The sequence below is a fragment of the Pinus tabuliformis genome, chromosome 1_1 (genome assembly GCF_031772625.1).
Source record: "Pinus tabuliformis cultivar Carrire ecotype Pingquan chromosome 1_1, CPIR1, whole genome shotgun sequence".
Taxonomy (NCBI): domain Eukaryota; kingdom Viridiplantae; phylum Streptophyta; class Pinopsida; order Pinales; family Pinaceae; genus Pinus; species Pinus tabuliformis.
Genome location: NC_142297.1, coordinates 280,383,277 through 280,398,981, shown reverse-complemented (window position 1 = coordinate 280,398,981; position 15,705 = coordinate 280,383,277). Strand labels below are relative to the sequence as shown.

Here is a 15,705-nt window from a genome sequence, read left to right as displayed (position 1 = left end):
ATCTGGATGCTATTATCAGTGGCATGCACAGGCTGGGAAACAGAGTAGAGAGTGTTGAGAGGAAATCATCATGGGAAGGACAACAACCTAATACCATAAGGAACCCAAATTTCCAGAAAACGCAGAACACAAATGCTGGTAGGTCTAGCCCAGACCATGATGTAAGGCCTCCTTTTCATGAAACTTATGCTGAAGCATCTACATCTAGTGAGCCCACAGAGGACACTCACATGAACTTGGTGGATTTGAACGCTGAACAAAAAATTTTCCTAACCCAAGGAGACCAAGATGAGCATGACTTTAATCAATTTCAAACTAAGTCTGGTGAGTCTTTTGATTTTAAGCAAGGTTATGATTCAGCTGTTTATGAGGTCCACAAACAGTATAAGCTGAGGACAAGAACCATAGATGTGCCCGAAAAGGTTAAACCAAGTGATACCAAACAACCTAAGAAGATCAAAGAAAAGGCTGCCCTCATAGAAACTGCTGATAAAACAGTTCCAAATCCAAAGGATGTCACCATAGAGGATGTCACAGACATGCAGCCCTCTAATGATCACCCTCTGCCACCTTCTTCCTCAAAAGAAGATTTGAACAGCTATCCTAAAAAACTTTCCAAATCAGAAATAGTTCAAGAAATCAACGAAGAACAAGAAAAAACCGCTGAAAGTGCAATTGAAAAGGGAAAATCTGCCAGTCACAATACTAAATCACAGTCAGAAAAACCTTTTGATTTAGAGGCAGAAATAGGTAAACTAAAGATATCCATCCCTTTATCTGAACTTGCCAAACATGATATCTATAGGCAGCAAATCAAAAGATCACTACAAATGCCAGAAAATAGGGATGATGTGAATGTATTAGATAATCAACCTGAGCTCCTTTCCGTTCCTGAAGTCAATGGTAAAGCAGGACATGGAGCTGTGTTACCATTCTATGTCAGTTTGCACATTCATGATAAAGTATTGCATAATGCTATGTTTGACTCAGGTGCCTCACACAGCCTTATGCCCAAAGCTGTAATGGAGAAGCTAAACCTTGATGTTACAAGACCCTACAAAGACTTATTCTCCTTTGACTCAAGTCAGGTCAAGTGTTTAGGCCTAATCAAAGACTTATGTTTCTCCTTAGTCCAATACCCAAACAAGACAATCCTCATGGATGTGGTGGTTTCTGACATTCCACCAAAGTATGGCATGGTATTGTCAAGATCTTGGGGAGCAAAACTCCAAGGATCTCTCCAACTAGACCTCTCTTATGCCACTATATCTGTCTTTGGGCAACCAAAGAGACTGTATAGAGAAACACTGATGAAGTATGTGGTAAGTAGTGAGGAAAAGCCCCAAAAATTCCCTATCTATTCAGTCCATTCTGATATGGATTCTTTTATCTTATTTAATGATGAAATAGGTCCTCCCACTGATGATAAGCCGTTGGCTTTAGAACTGGACACACACATCAATGAAAAATCAGTTGCCCATACTGATGAAACTGTCAAAACAATCAAGGCAACTAGCATACAACAAGAACCTCCCCAAATAGAAAATTCAAATCTGCCCACTACAAAAATGACTGAAACTCTTGATACTAACCACAAGCAAGAAATCACATGGTATTTAGAGTTTGATGGTTCTGTCAACAAGCTAGGAGCAGGGGCAGGTGTATGGATTCACAATACACACAACAATCATGCAGAAGGCCATACCTACATACTAAACTTCAAATGTACCAACAACATGGCAGAGCATGAGGCTCTCCTTTTAGACCTTAAACTGCTCAAAGCTCTGGGAGCTGTAAAAGTATCCATTCTAGGTGACTCAGATTTAGTCATACAGCAAATGATTTGTTACTAATGACAATATAATTAGTGCCTATAGGACTGCTTCCACTAATATACTCAATGAATTCACTGAATCCAAGCTTTCCAAGATTTCAAGAAATCATAACATTCATGCACACAACCTAGCCACTTTTGCTAGTACATGCAAGCTGCCCTTTGAGCCAAATCACCATTTCACTACTGAGATAAAACATAGGACTGCTATCCAAAATAATTTTAAAGATTGGCAAGTGTTTGAAAATGATGCCCAGATTAATAATTTCCTCACTCTTGAGCATGAGTTTTCAAATATTAACATTGACATGGATGCTATGATGGATGAAAAACAACAAAAAAATGAAAATCAGCAGGCTGTAATAGCTGTAACATCCAAACGCATGCTAAACCCAACTGTTTTTGACAATGCAAACATAGAAGAGTTGAAATAGATGCATTTGGAGGAAATAGTCGAAACAGAGGCCGAGATCGTTGATCTAAAAGATAACTTTCTCCCTACTGGCCGTACTCCATTAGAAGATATGTTTGATGCAAATGAAGTTCCCAAAAAACAAAAAATGCAACCCTTAAACACTGCTATAGAAGAACACAACATTGGGACAGTAGAGAAGCCCAAAATGATCAAACTATCTCAATCTTTGCCCCACGATCAAAAACCCAAATATGTTGATTTGTTTAAAGAATTCCAAGATGTATTTGCTTGGAGTTATGAGGACTTGAAGTCCTATGACACCTCAGTCATCCAACACACCATTCCCTTAGAACCAAATCAAAAGCCCTTCAAACAGAAACTAAGCAGAATCAATCCTGTGCTTCTCCCTTTGATTGAAAAGGAAGTGAAAAGAATGTTTGAAGCAGGTATCATAGCACCCATCAGATTTTCTGAATGGGTATCCAATATTGTTCCCACAAGAAAGAAGACAAGTGACATTAGGCTATGTGTAGATCTAAGAAATTTAAAGCAAGTCTCCCTAAAAGACCACTACCCATTGCCAAAAATGGACCACATCCTACAAAGAGTAGTGGGGTAATCTAGAATCTCTTTTCTAGATGGCTTTTCAGGTTTTAATCAAATACTGGTTCACCCAGATGACCAAGACAAGATAGCCTTTACCACACCATGGGGAACATTTAAATATGTGAAGATGCCTTTCGGACTTAAAAACGCTGGTGCTACCCTTCAAAGGGCCATGGACATTGCATTTGCCAAGGAAATCCATGATTTCTTGGTTGTCTATCTTGATGACCTTACCCCTTTCTCCAAATATGATCAAGAGCACCTCAAACACCTAAGGAAAATATTCATGACATGTAGAAAATATGGCATTTCCTTGAACCCCAAGAATTCTCTCTATGGCCTTGAAGAAGGTAAATTACTAGGCCATATCATCTCAAAAGATGGGATTAGAATTGATCCTGAAAGAATTCAAGCCATCCTTCAAATCCCATTTCCAAGAAACATAAAAGAGTTGCAAGCATTCCTTGGAAAGATCAATTTCCTAAGGAGATTTATCCCAAACCTAGCCGAGCTAATAAGACTGTTAAGCAACATGTTAAAAAAGGATGCCAAGGTAAAATGGTCTCTTGAAACGAAGAAAGCCTTTGAGAGTATCAAAACTGCCTTAACCCAAGCTCCAGTCCTCACAAGTCCTCAATTTGATAGGGACTTCATCATATTCTCATTTGCATCTGAGCACACCATAGTTGTTGTCCTTTGCAAAAGGATGATCAAGGAGCTGAAAAGCCAATTGCATTTTTCAGCTCAGCCTTAAGAGATGCCCCTTTGAAGTACCAAATCATGGAGAAGCAGGCCTATGCCCTTGTTAAAGCAATCAAAGATTTCTGAGTTTACATTTTATATTCACATGTGATTGCCTATGTCCCAAATGCTATTGTAAAAGACATATTAACCCAAGAGGGGATAGAGGGCAAAAGAGGCAAGTGGATTGCTAACATCCTTGAGTATGACATAGAAATAAAACCAACCAAGCTCATAAAGGGACAAGGTTTAGCCAAACTGATGTCCGAAACAAACTTCCAAGCCTTAGACATTAACCAACTGGACAATGAACAGGAGCTGGCGACTCCACAGATCAGTGAAACCTTTTTGCAATCCCCATGGTATGCTGATATATGCTTTGTATTATTAAACCTGTTTGCTTCCCCAAGATTGTCCAGAACCAAGAAAAGATTTTTAAAGATGAAAGCTTCAAAGTTTTGTGTCATAGATGGTGCTTTATTTTGGAAAAATCATGAAGGCATACTACTTAATTGTTTAACCATGAATGAAACTAACAATTTCATGAAAGAATTCCCTGCAGGGGACTGTGGAGGACATCTATATTGGAAGTCCACTACTAATAAAATTTTAAGGGCTAGTTTCTATTGGCCCTTTTTGTTTGCAGATGTAAAGAAGTTTGCTATCTCATGTCATAAATGCCAAATCTTTGAGGGAAAAAGAAAGCTGCTACCTTTGCCTCTTAAGCCCATCTCAACCGAGAAGCCTTTTCAACAATGGGGTCTTGACTCCATTGGAGAAATCCACCCCTCTTCCTCAGGCCAGCATAAGTGGATTCTAATAGCCACCGACTATTTCACTAAATGGATTGAAGCCATCCCATGTAGACAGGCCAATGACTCCATCATTATCCAATTCCTTGAGACCAACATCCTTTCTAGATTTGGATGCCCTAAGAAGATCATTACTGACAACGCCGCTGCCTTCAAATCCAAAAAGATGATCAATTTTTGCCATAAATTTCACATTACCTTGGGCCACTCCACATTCTATTACCCTCACGGTAATGGCTTGGCCGAATCATCCAACAAAAGCCTCATCAACATCATAAAGAAAGTGCTAGAAGAAAACAAGAAGAATTGGCATAAAAAGCTCACAAATGCCCTATGGGCAGACAGACTTTCAACAAAGAAATCCATTGGGATGAGCCCTTATGAGCTGGTGTATGGCATGGAGGCCAAATTTCCATCTTCCTTGGGCATTCCTATCATCAAGCTATTACAAGAGATCCAAGCTGAACCAAATGATATTTAACGAAGAATAAACCAGACCATTCATCTTCAGCAAACAAGAGAAGAGGTCTATAACAGAGCTCAAATTTTGTAAGAGAAGCTCAAAAAGATGTTTGATAAGAGAGCTAAGGCTGAAGATTTCTGTGTTGGAAAACAAATTTCTAAGGGGGGACTCACGAAGAGAAGACAAGGGCAAACATGCAAAATTTGATTTTTTATGGAAAGGTCCATTTGTTATCAGCGCTGTGGAGGGCAATAACACATATTTCCTCAAATGTGTAGAGGACGACATAACTAAAGAAGGCCCTGTCAATGGCCGAATGTTAAAGAATTATTATGGTCCCTGTTGTTGAACACAACGCAGCTGTATTATATTCGTACATAAATACTTGTATTTTCAGCACTTTGTTTTTTTAGCAGGCCGTATAATGGAATAGTGCAGCAGAGTTTTTTAAAGGCAGAACCAAAGCAAGTCCTCCATTCAGATCTTTGTCATTGCATTAATCACAGCAAAAGAGCAGACAGTTCTTTCCATCAAATGGTATTAAAAGAGAAGAGGATTTTCAGTTTACATCATCACCCTTTTTCAAGACAGAATCAAGGGAAGTGCTCTAGTTTTGTTCCCCTATGTTGTGCTTATTTCAAAGGCAGGCTCTCAAGCACAGGTGCATGTAATAATAGAGCACGCAGAAGAAAGCAGGCGATGCTGCTATGGTATAAAAATTCAGTTGATGAGAATGTTGTGTTCAAGTTTCAAAGTTTCAATCATTTGACAGCCAGCACAAGGGAAGTTTCAGCCTACAGCAACAAAAGAAAATCAAGGCAGTCTGACCTGCTATTCTTGGCTTTTCACAAGGAAAAGCCATCCCCAAGTGGAGCCACTGTTAGCCTCCTGTTGCAACTGGTGTTCATCTTTCATGATTGACAGCTGAAAGTGCCAAATATGTCATACTTTGCATGCTTCAATGCTCCATATTTCCAAAAGAGGCCAAAGAAGAGGCCATGAAAGTGTGCCGGTCTAAAATGCCACTATTGTATTCCAATTTTGATGAGTTATTCCTTTTTGAAGAATTTTCTGTCAAGGGAAGGCCAAACAGCTTAATCTTGGCTTCCCTAGGTTTCAATTTCTTGTTCTAGAATGTAGAGAAAGAAAATCTATCCAAACAGTTTAATCTTGGCAGATTTGTAGATAGGTAGAGAAACAAAGGAGCCCAACTGCTTAATCTGGGCCCTTGGAAGAAATAAGTGTAGATTTAGATAGGAGGACAGAAAAAAGAAAAAGGATAATCAGGGTCTGCAAGTCCAAGTGCACCCATGCAAAAACAAGAAAAAATGTTAGGTAAGTAGGCTGGGTAAGTAGTTTTGTGGTTGCAGAATCAAGCTAGGTGATCATTTCATGTCTTTTAATGCTATAACTATTCATATCATAGGTATAAGGAAATTTCCCTTTGGAAGAGCTCAAGCGAGGCATGTCTAATTCCCCTTTCTTCTAAATCCCCAAATCACTCACTAACATCCCCTAGAGGACCTTGGGATCTGCCCAACCAATCCTGTTATCACTTCATTTTTGTAAAATACCAAGTCAAGCTTTGACTTTCTTCAGTGAAAAGAAGCCACATTTCTTGTGTAAAAATCATGTCTCCACAGTCCATTCACTTCCTATGTCTAAGTTTCAACTCACAAACTCTCCCCTACACTTCACCTCACAAATTCATATTAACTCCTAACTCTACTATCTAGCTCCCTAGATCATCTCCTTATCCCCTATTACACAAAAAACTATATAAAAGCCCCAAAAATATTACATATCCCACCCTATAGCACTATAGCTATGTACATACAGTTTTGGGATATAATAGTCCACCTGGAACTATTATGAACCCATCCATGTCATAACTCTAGGATTGGTCTAAACCTCTGGTTAGGCCAATAACCGATATCCACCCCTTTACCCATCAAAACCTTATAACTCTGCCCTTCCGCGCTCATTTTCCCAATGTTTGGGGTTTGAATTTTCCAAATAAATATTAAAGTGTTATTCTCCCATGGCACAGAAGCCCCAAACCCACATTCTCTAAAGTTTTTGACCCCCCGCAGCATAATGTTATTTAAAGAAAACGGGCGGGTCCCATCCCTAACCTCCTGCTACCTCACCTACCCCGCCAGCTGTCCGATGGCCATCGCCCGAGATCAACGGTGGGCGGGTGTTTTCATATGCCGATCCGCTGGAGGTTTACGTCCAGGGGATGGGCAGTTTCCCCATCATACCCCCGCCATGTGTCAACCTCCAGGTGTGTTCAGAGGCCCCTCCCCGAATACCGCCTGTGCCGAAAGGTGGTGCAGGGAAAACCGGATATTGCCTTCTGCCCTCCTACGCCAGCGCCACATCATCATGATGTCATCATCCTGCGTCAACCTCCTGCCACCGTGTCCTTGCCACGTCATTGCCACATCGCTGCCATCGTACTGCCATGTCATCACCCCTACCGTACCGCCACATCACTCGGCTGTACTGATGACGTCACCCTACCACGTCACCACCGTACTGCGACCCACCGCTGACGTCATCATCAAAAAGGGCGCGAAGCGCGAAATATGAAGCAACGGATGCCCGGAATGAAAAACCGAGGCAGTTTTTGATGCGCGATTAGCGCTTAGCGTGCATCGCTAAGGGAAATATGCCAAAATGGAAGCCCTCTCATGGCACGGCTACCAGCAGGGCCCGAAATTCGCAAATTGACAAGAATTTCTTGACATTGGTTCGGAAAAGTGGCAAAGACAGTTCTAAAGGCAACAGAGGGCCAAACAACAGCTATAAAATGTCGATGGGACACTTTAAGGCAGTCAGAAGACAACAAGGAGCCCAGGTTCAGTGAAATTGTATCAGAGGAAGCGGCGAAGACTAGCAGTTAGTTTTTTTTTGTGGAAATCCGTATTTCCAAAGCAGGAGAACATTGAAGGCCCCAAGCAAAGTCAAAGAAAGCTGTGAAGCTATTTCAAAACTCTCAAATCACAGTTAATGCACCTCAAAAACCACTGAAGAGCAGGGGATAAAAACCCAAAGCACAGTTATGGCTAAATGATCAACACAAAACCATAAAGACAACACATTAACTCTTTTTGATACAGCTGCCCCCAGCGCAACTCGAAGATATTTTCTTGCATTTATTTCAGGAATATGTTAGGTTAAAGACACTTAATACATCAGATCTATCTCAGATCTGATTCTTGTAGATATTTTTCTTATAAAGCCACCCTAATTCACTATTTAAAGGGTCGGTTGGTTGATTTGCCCCACTAGAGACTCGCTCTGTATACTTGATGTTTTCATTAATCAAAGATTGCTGAAAAGCTTGGAGGATGGATTGTCTGTTGTGTTATTAATGTTTTAAAGAATGAATATGGAATTCTTGTGCTGCAACACGACTCAATAAGTGATTTCTACCTCTGTTTCCCATTGATATATGCTCATATCATACATATGTCGCCATCCAAAAAGCAGATAAAAAGATTAGCTTAGAACTTGCTTGATTGCACTCTATGCTCAATTTCTGTTGTTTCTTTATGTTTTCCTCTAAATTGGTAATGAATATGAATTCTCTTTGGCTCATATTTCTCCTAATTCACCCATGTTTGACAGTTATCTAGGGATTCTTTACTACTCCTAGATAGAGCTCATTCACCTTCCCTCTGTTAAGATGAATAAGAGATTCTTAATTGCCTCTCATTCTTTAGCCTTCAATCCATCTCCATTTAGCTTGAAATTTGTTTCATGTGTATCTATCTTGCTCCATATTCCTCTTGTGACCAAGAAAACGCACCAGTAGTCCTACTCCATGACTCCATGCCCAATGGTTTGAAGTTATCATACTATGCATTACCTCTCTACTTGAAAGCTTCATCCTTCCCACCAAAAATTAAACAAAACCCCTTGAACTCAATAACTAGCCTAAAATCATGATCAACAAAGCTAAATCATAAAGAGAGAGCCCTCTCTGATTGCGGGTAGGCTAGGACCTACAGTCCAAAGATTGGTTAGTGGTTACCTTAGTCGTATTCCCTTGGGAGTGAAAGGGAACAACCTGAGTGATAACACCACACAATCACCTTTAGCCGTAAGAAATTGTAACCTATCTGTGAGTTCCACAAGGTTTTTGAATGGTTGTGGAGAGCATTTCTGACCATCATTGGGAACCATGCTAATTCCAGGTGCCTAGAATACGATTGATATTTATGAAAATTAGTCAAGGAATTCAAAATTTACAGAGAATCTTGCAATAGATTTGGTCAAATTAGATTAACTCAAAATTTTATAGTAGAACATTATTTTCAAAGTCACTCTAAAGCTTTCAAATGCGTACAGGAGTGTGTTGGGATAGATTCATAATGTTGTCAATTGGGCGCAAAATACGAAGCCAACAGTCTGGGGGGTTCTTTCTCCACCAAGTCTCTAGCCAAATCCCTGAGGTGGTCATGCATTCTTATTAAATTATGGTTGTCTACCTCTACGAGACACCTGTTTTCTAGATTCCTAAAACCCAACTCTCCTTCCTAGTCAGATTCGTCCCATATTATTATCGATGTATCCCTGTCTTTTCCTACAAATAAACAAGCAATGTCTAAGAATATGTTCTTTTCCTATTGGTCCAGACCATCATAGCTAATCTTGAGCCTGCTTTGGATATCTGTGGGAAGTACTTTGGATATTTTGCGCAATTCGGCCTCCCAATACTTCAAATGTTTCTCACCATGCATATGTGTCCCAAGCACCATGAGAGATAACAAAAATCCATCACAGGTTTTCAAAAACAGATTAACTACTTCCTCAAAACCTACATGTAGACGAGATTGGTGAAAGGCATGCCAACATAAGAGATCTTTCGACTGTTGCCAATCCAATCACGTCAGATTGTATATGGATGACTCTACAATTCCCTATCTTATAAGAATATCCTTATTACGAGAGGTAACTAAAATCAGGCTACCGGAAGGAAGGACATCCTTTGCGGGCGAAAGTAATGCATTCAACTGTTGAATATGATCTACATCGTCTAAAATGATGAGAGCTTTAGATGCTTTAAGATACCTTCCCAACATCTCGATTCTTCCATTGCTGCTGGTTATTTTCCCATTCCATTGAGCCAAGTCCTTAAGAAGCTGACTCTACAAGGAAATTAAAGGTTTGTCTCTAACATCAAATAAAAAACAAGATCTATTGTAATGTGATCTCTGATGGATAAAGATTTCTTTTGCAAGGGTTGTTTTCCCAACCCCACCAAGTCCCACAATTCCTATCACTCTAGTCTAGTCGCTTTGTGGCTGCAAACACATTTCCCTTTCAAAATCTTCTATTTTCTGCTCCAAAACGATTGGATATTTGGACACATGGAGCTTTCTCGGAACTTTTTTCGACACTTCTTCCACGACGTTTTCGAGGAGTTGTTTCTCGTCATTGAACAAGATTAAGAGTATAATTAGTAGTCAAAAATGCGTACATAGAATGCAATAAATGTATCAATACAAAAAATTAAATACTAGATTATTAGGGAGAATAAGAGGGCTAACCCATTATACTTCTCATGTTCAAAACAACTTATATCAGCAGCATCATAAAGAACCTGCCTCCATTTTCTAATGGTGTCAGACTCATATCGTGGCTTTTTACCTTGATGATGGTCAAGCACTTTCTTCTCTTGGAGCATGTGCAGATCTCGATCATACAGTCCATTACTCCACCTAAGATCAGATGGTTGGACACAGTAGAAGATAGGAATGATAGGTGCTCTTGAGTCGAACATCAACACGAGTTCCTTAAAATACCACATGGATTCTTCACATCGGGGAATGTGTTTCCAGAAAACCAATCTTTTTGATCTGCTAGTCCCACTAAGATTGGCAGCTATCCTAGAAAGAAACAATAGAAGCAATTTGTGATTTCCTCTATGTATGATAGATAAGAGAGAAGCAAAGGGACCAACCTGGATCTTCTGCTTGACCCATTTCTTGATTTCTCTCTCCCTTGATAGATCTTGCAACTCCTCTCCTACTTATCCCGCTTAAAGAATACCTGTAGAAACAAAGTAACAAAACACTACCAAAGCATCTCGATCTATTATATCATAAACAATGTAGAATCAGAAATACATTAAACATACAATATCATTCACAAATAACAAGATTCACAAATACATGATTGTATGGAGGAAAACTCAAAGAACTTTATTAAAATAGAAGGGAGAATTACAACCTAGCTGTCTAATCTAGCATCAAAGCCCTTTGCACCTCATGAAAAGCAAGATCACCCAATAATACAATGCTCCTTCTCAAAGATAAATTATCAGCACTTCCTTACAAACTACCAAATTCCATCCTCCTCTAGATCTCTTAGATGAGGGATCCATTTATATATGTCTGCAAGGGTGTGAGTCATCTCTGGGTTATTGATTAGCATTCCACCTGTTGTTCTTGGTTCCACTTGGAGATTTCTTGGATCTCTTACTCATCCTTGGGCGAATTCAAAGAGGCAAGTGTCATAGGAGAAGTTTCTAGAAGATTCCATGGGCATCCACTTAGCAAACTGTCTATGACATTTGTCCATTTTCTCTCATCGCACCCTACAGAAGGCCTCTTCAGTATGAATCACACCTAGCTAGTGTAGAAGTCAGTATGCATCGCACCCTGACAGTGGAGCAGTCAGTATGGTCCAGTTTTGGCCAGTTCTGAGTGGTTTTTCAGGTGGAAGTTCTGGAGAATGATGTAATCGTTTGACCATGATCCTTTAGGGTATGAAACAAAAATTTTTAGGGGTTAAAGAGCCCTTAGTTTATCGACATATAATATTGGGGTTGCAGTGCCCAAATATGTATATAACAGTTTCCCCTAAAGCATGAAGTCGTAAATCTTTTGATGTCGGGTGAAATGCTATATCATGAGAATACGAGGTATTCGAACTGGAAGGTGACCTATATAAGATACAATAAAATATATCATCATCATATTATTTTCATGATCTAGCTGAGGCAGGCATTCCCATGCTCAGCTTTATAAATTCATTTTCATGTACATAGGACAGATAATCGTCTGTAGTTGCAGACTGGTGATTTTTCATATGTAGAGTCACCATCCCTAGCTTGGATGATCATCTGTGCAGCTTCTGTGTACATTTGATGTCTTTATATTCCTGAATATATCACAGCTCGAATGGATGAAACTAGATCTGGGGTCTTCAAACTCGTTCAATCTTTGCCCGATGTACAAGTCGATCCATGTGAAAAGATGTCCTGAAGTCGAACATGGAAAGACATCGCCTGATTACAAGCCAATAATGTAAGTTGTTAACAAGCACGAGAGGAATCGCCGATAATGATAATGACCTTCAAGGTACTATAGTACAATTCACATGGTGTGAATATATGATCTAATGTTGAACACCACGCAAAATATTTCGGTCGAAGGCCATTGATGTAAACTTGTTATCGGAAGTGAGAAAGTTTCCATTGAGGCATGCAAGCTTCAAAGTACTGAAAGGGTTGTTTCTAAGTAAACTTCTTGGATAATGAGCTGATGTCGACAAGAAGTGACCTGTCATAGGAGGGCCTTAATGAATCCCACATCTACGACACGAAATGAAGCAAATGATTTTCTAGAGGAGAAAACGATCTGATGATACAAGGTTCAGGAATGGCGGTCATGAAAAAATGGAGGGTGAAGGTATTGCAGTGGATGAGACATTAACTGGATGGTGAATTCTCTAAATGACTTCTCTTGAACATATCGGTGACACTGAGATGGATTGGTAGCGCTAACCCCAAAAATGGATGGTGTGGAGGACCAATGGTGATATGACTGGTGAACGGAATAACTCAACCCGACTCAATCATGGTGATGGAGTGAAAGTGTCATGTTCAAGAGCAACGTACTACCAATAAAATTATTCAAGTTTTCTTCCTTTTTTCCCCAGTCATTGTTGACCAGTACCTCTTTATTTTTGGTAAGCTTGAGGAGGATAACATATGCTTGTTCTATAATTTTCCCTTCGGGCAAACCTATCGTTATGTTTTAGCGAGCCTAGCAACAGTGAAACTCGTTCTTGTTTGGGTGGACAAGTTTGTCGCTATTGTTTTATCGAGTTTAACGACAAGGATAACTCGGTCCTTTTCATGTTTAGAGAGTTTGAAAAGGGATGAAAAGGAAGCTCCAGTAGTTTTTTTTCGTAGCATAATCCCTTGAGTCCGAAAAAGATTAAAATAATACAAAATGGACGACTTTTCCGATCACTTTAGCGAGTCGAAAAAGACAAGCACTTGATCTTTTTTGTGAGATAATCCCTCAGGTCCAAAAAAGATTAAAATATATAGGAGGGATGGCATTTCCAATCACTTTAGTGAGCTGGAAAGGCCAATTGCTCGACAATCTTTTCATATTTAGAAAGTCTAAAAAGAGTTTAAAGAGGACTCGTTTTTAAGGAACAAGTGGCGTCTAGGGTAGAAATTGGTTCTGAGTAATCTTGGAACTTCTCAAAACATGGTGATGTGAAGAGGGTGGCTAACAGGACCACTCATTGTAGTTGTTCCTCCAAAAGGTAGACAATCAAGTGGAAGTGTATGATCGAACAAAAAAATGGATGTGATGGCAGGAACACAACCAAGGCTCAAAAGGCTGATATGATGGCAATCACAAAGGTTATTTACCAAAGGTGGGTTCATTTTTTAATGAGCTTGAACTCTGGGGAACATATGCTCAGAGGTAGGTTTATTTTTTAACGAGCTTGAACCTTGCGGAAACATTGCTCATAAGCAGGTTTATTTTTTAACGAGCTTGAACCTTGCGGAAACATTGCTCATTTGGCATGTTTATTTTTTAGCGAGCTTGAACCTTGCGGAAACATTGCTCATTTGGAAAGTTTATTTTTTAGCGAGCTTGAACCTTGCAAAAACATTGCTCATTTGGCATGTTTATTTTTTTTGCAGAAACGTTGCTCATTTGGCAGGTTTATTTTTTAGCGAGCTTGAACCTTGCGGAAACATTGCTCATAAGCAGGTTTATTTTTTTAATGAGCTTGAACCTTGTGGAAACATTGCTCATTTGGCAAGTTTATTTTTTAGCGAGCTTGAACCTTGCGGAAACATTGCTCATTTGGCAGGTTTATTTTTTAGCGAGCTTGAACCTTGCGGAAACATTGCTCATTTGGCAGGTTTATTTTTTAATGAGCTTGAACCTTGCAGAAACATTGCTCATTTGGCAAGTTTATTTTTTAGTGAGCTTGAACCTTGAGGAAACAGTGCTCATTTGGAAGGTTTATTTTTTAGCGAGCTTGAACCTTGCGGAAACCTTGCTCATTTTCCTTTTTATGCAAGCCAGGAACGACCAAACTAAAAAGGTAAAAAATATAGAAAGCTAAGGACCTACTGAGGTTAGGTAGGATGGTTTCATCAGCAGCTTAGACAAAACCCTTCCTTTTCTCTGTCTGCTAGCGATAAAGATGAATGGTGGATCAAACCAATCACCTAACCTAAGAATTTGAAACTAAAAAGCTAAAAAAAATCTAAAAAACTAAAATATGAAATTGGTCATTTTTCGCTTGCGTAAAAAGGTTTGCATGCCCCCAGACATCGAGAAAAGGAGAGTCTCCAGTAGCCATATGCAAATCACTGTGGTTAAGCAGGATTGTTTTTATCAGTGGAGCCGACAAAACATTTCCTTGGCTTTATCTATCAAATAGACAAAGGTGAATGGTGTGAGATACACTTCCAATCACATAACCTACAATGAGACTTATCTTTTCAGCTGGGTTTGTCCACTAAAGTAGACCAGGGTGCATGCCCCCTAAGCTTCGTTGCAATCACCATACTACCCATGGTAATTAGGTGGACGGAATGAAGGTTGAAGAGACACTCTTGACGCAATAGGACCATTTAGGGATGATGTTTGTCTTGAAGCTGTGCTTGAACTGGGAAATGAAAGTTGGTCAATAGTGACAATTTTTCCTTCATGTGAGAAACACATCACTCGAAAGAGCATCAAGACAATAGCTTCCATGTCGTAAACATAGTTGCATCCAAGGAGTAGATTGTAATCTAATGGCCCTTGGACTACCATCAAGTTCAAGTGAACAGTTTTCCTTCTCAAAGTAATCGGCAACTTAGGAAGGATCCCTAATAGTCGAGTGGTTCCTTTGTTAAAGCCTAACAAATTTTGTGTAACAGGCATAAGCGATGGTGAATCAAGCGGTTTCCAAGCAGTCGAAGAAAGGATACTCACTAAAGCCCCTTCATCTATGATAGTTCCAGACATGATCATTTTGTAAATTTGTACTATGATTCGGAATGGTACATTAGAAGGAAGGCAGGATCTCGCTAGTCGATTCCAATCGAAGGAAGCGACTAGAATGCTTGGAGGGGGTACCAAATAAACTGTTGAATGAACCCCTTCAGTAGCGAGAATTGGGGGATTCTCTTCTTGTTGTGAAGGAATGGGCGAATTTCCCCCAAGTTCATCGGACTCTGAAGTGACAAAAAGAATTTGAACAGTATCATTCTCACTCTCTTTGGGAATTGTATCATTTGAAGGTGGACCTTCTGAAGGAAAAACTGGGTCGAATGCCATCTCAAACTGTTGACTTTGGTCTGGTACAGACTCAAAAGATTCACTTTTGACGATAGGAGTTTCGACCGACGATTGAGTCATGTCAGTCGGATTTTCAACTAGTAAAGGACTTGAGGTGAGTTTCTTGTATCCTGATGGAAGTCACTGCACTGAAGCAGGACGGTTACGTAAGACTCTTTTTGCCTCATCCAAAAAGGGACAATGGGGAAGGTGATGGTCTCCTTCACATAATC

General features: G+C 39.8%; 1 pseudogene; it reads right to left on the bottom strand.

Annotated features, from left to right (window-relative positions):
* Positions 1-9,259: 9,259 nt before the first annotated feature.
* LOC149212630 (disease resistance protein RUN1-like) lies at positions 9,260-9,964 on the bottom strand (annotated as a pseudogene).
* Positions 9,965-15,705: the final 5,741 nt, after the last annotated feature.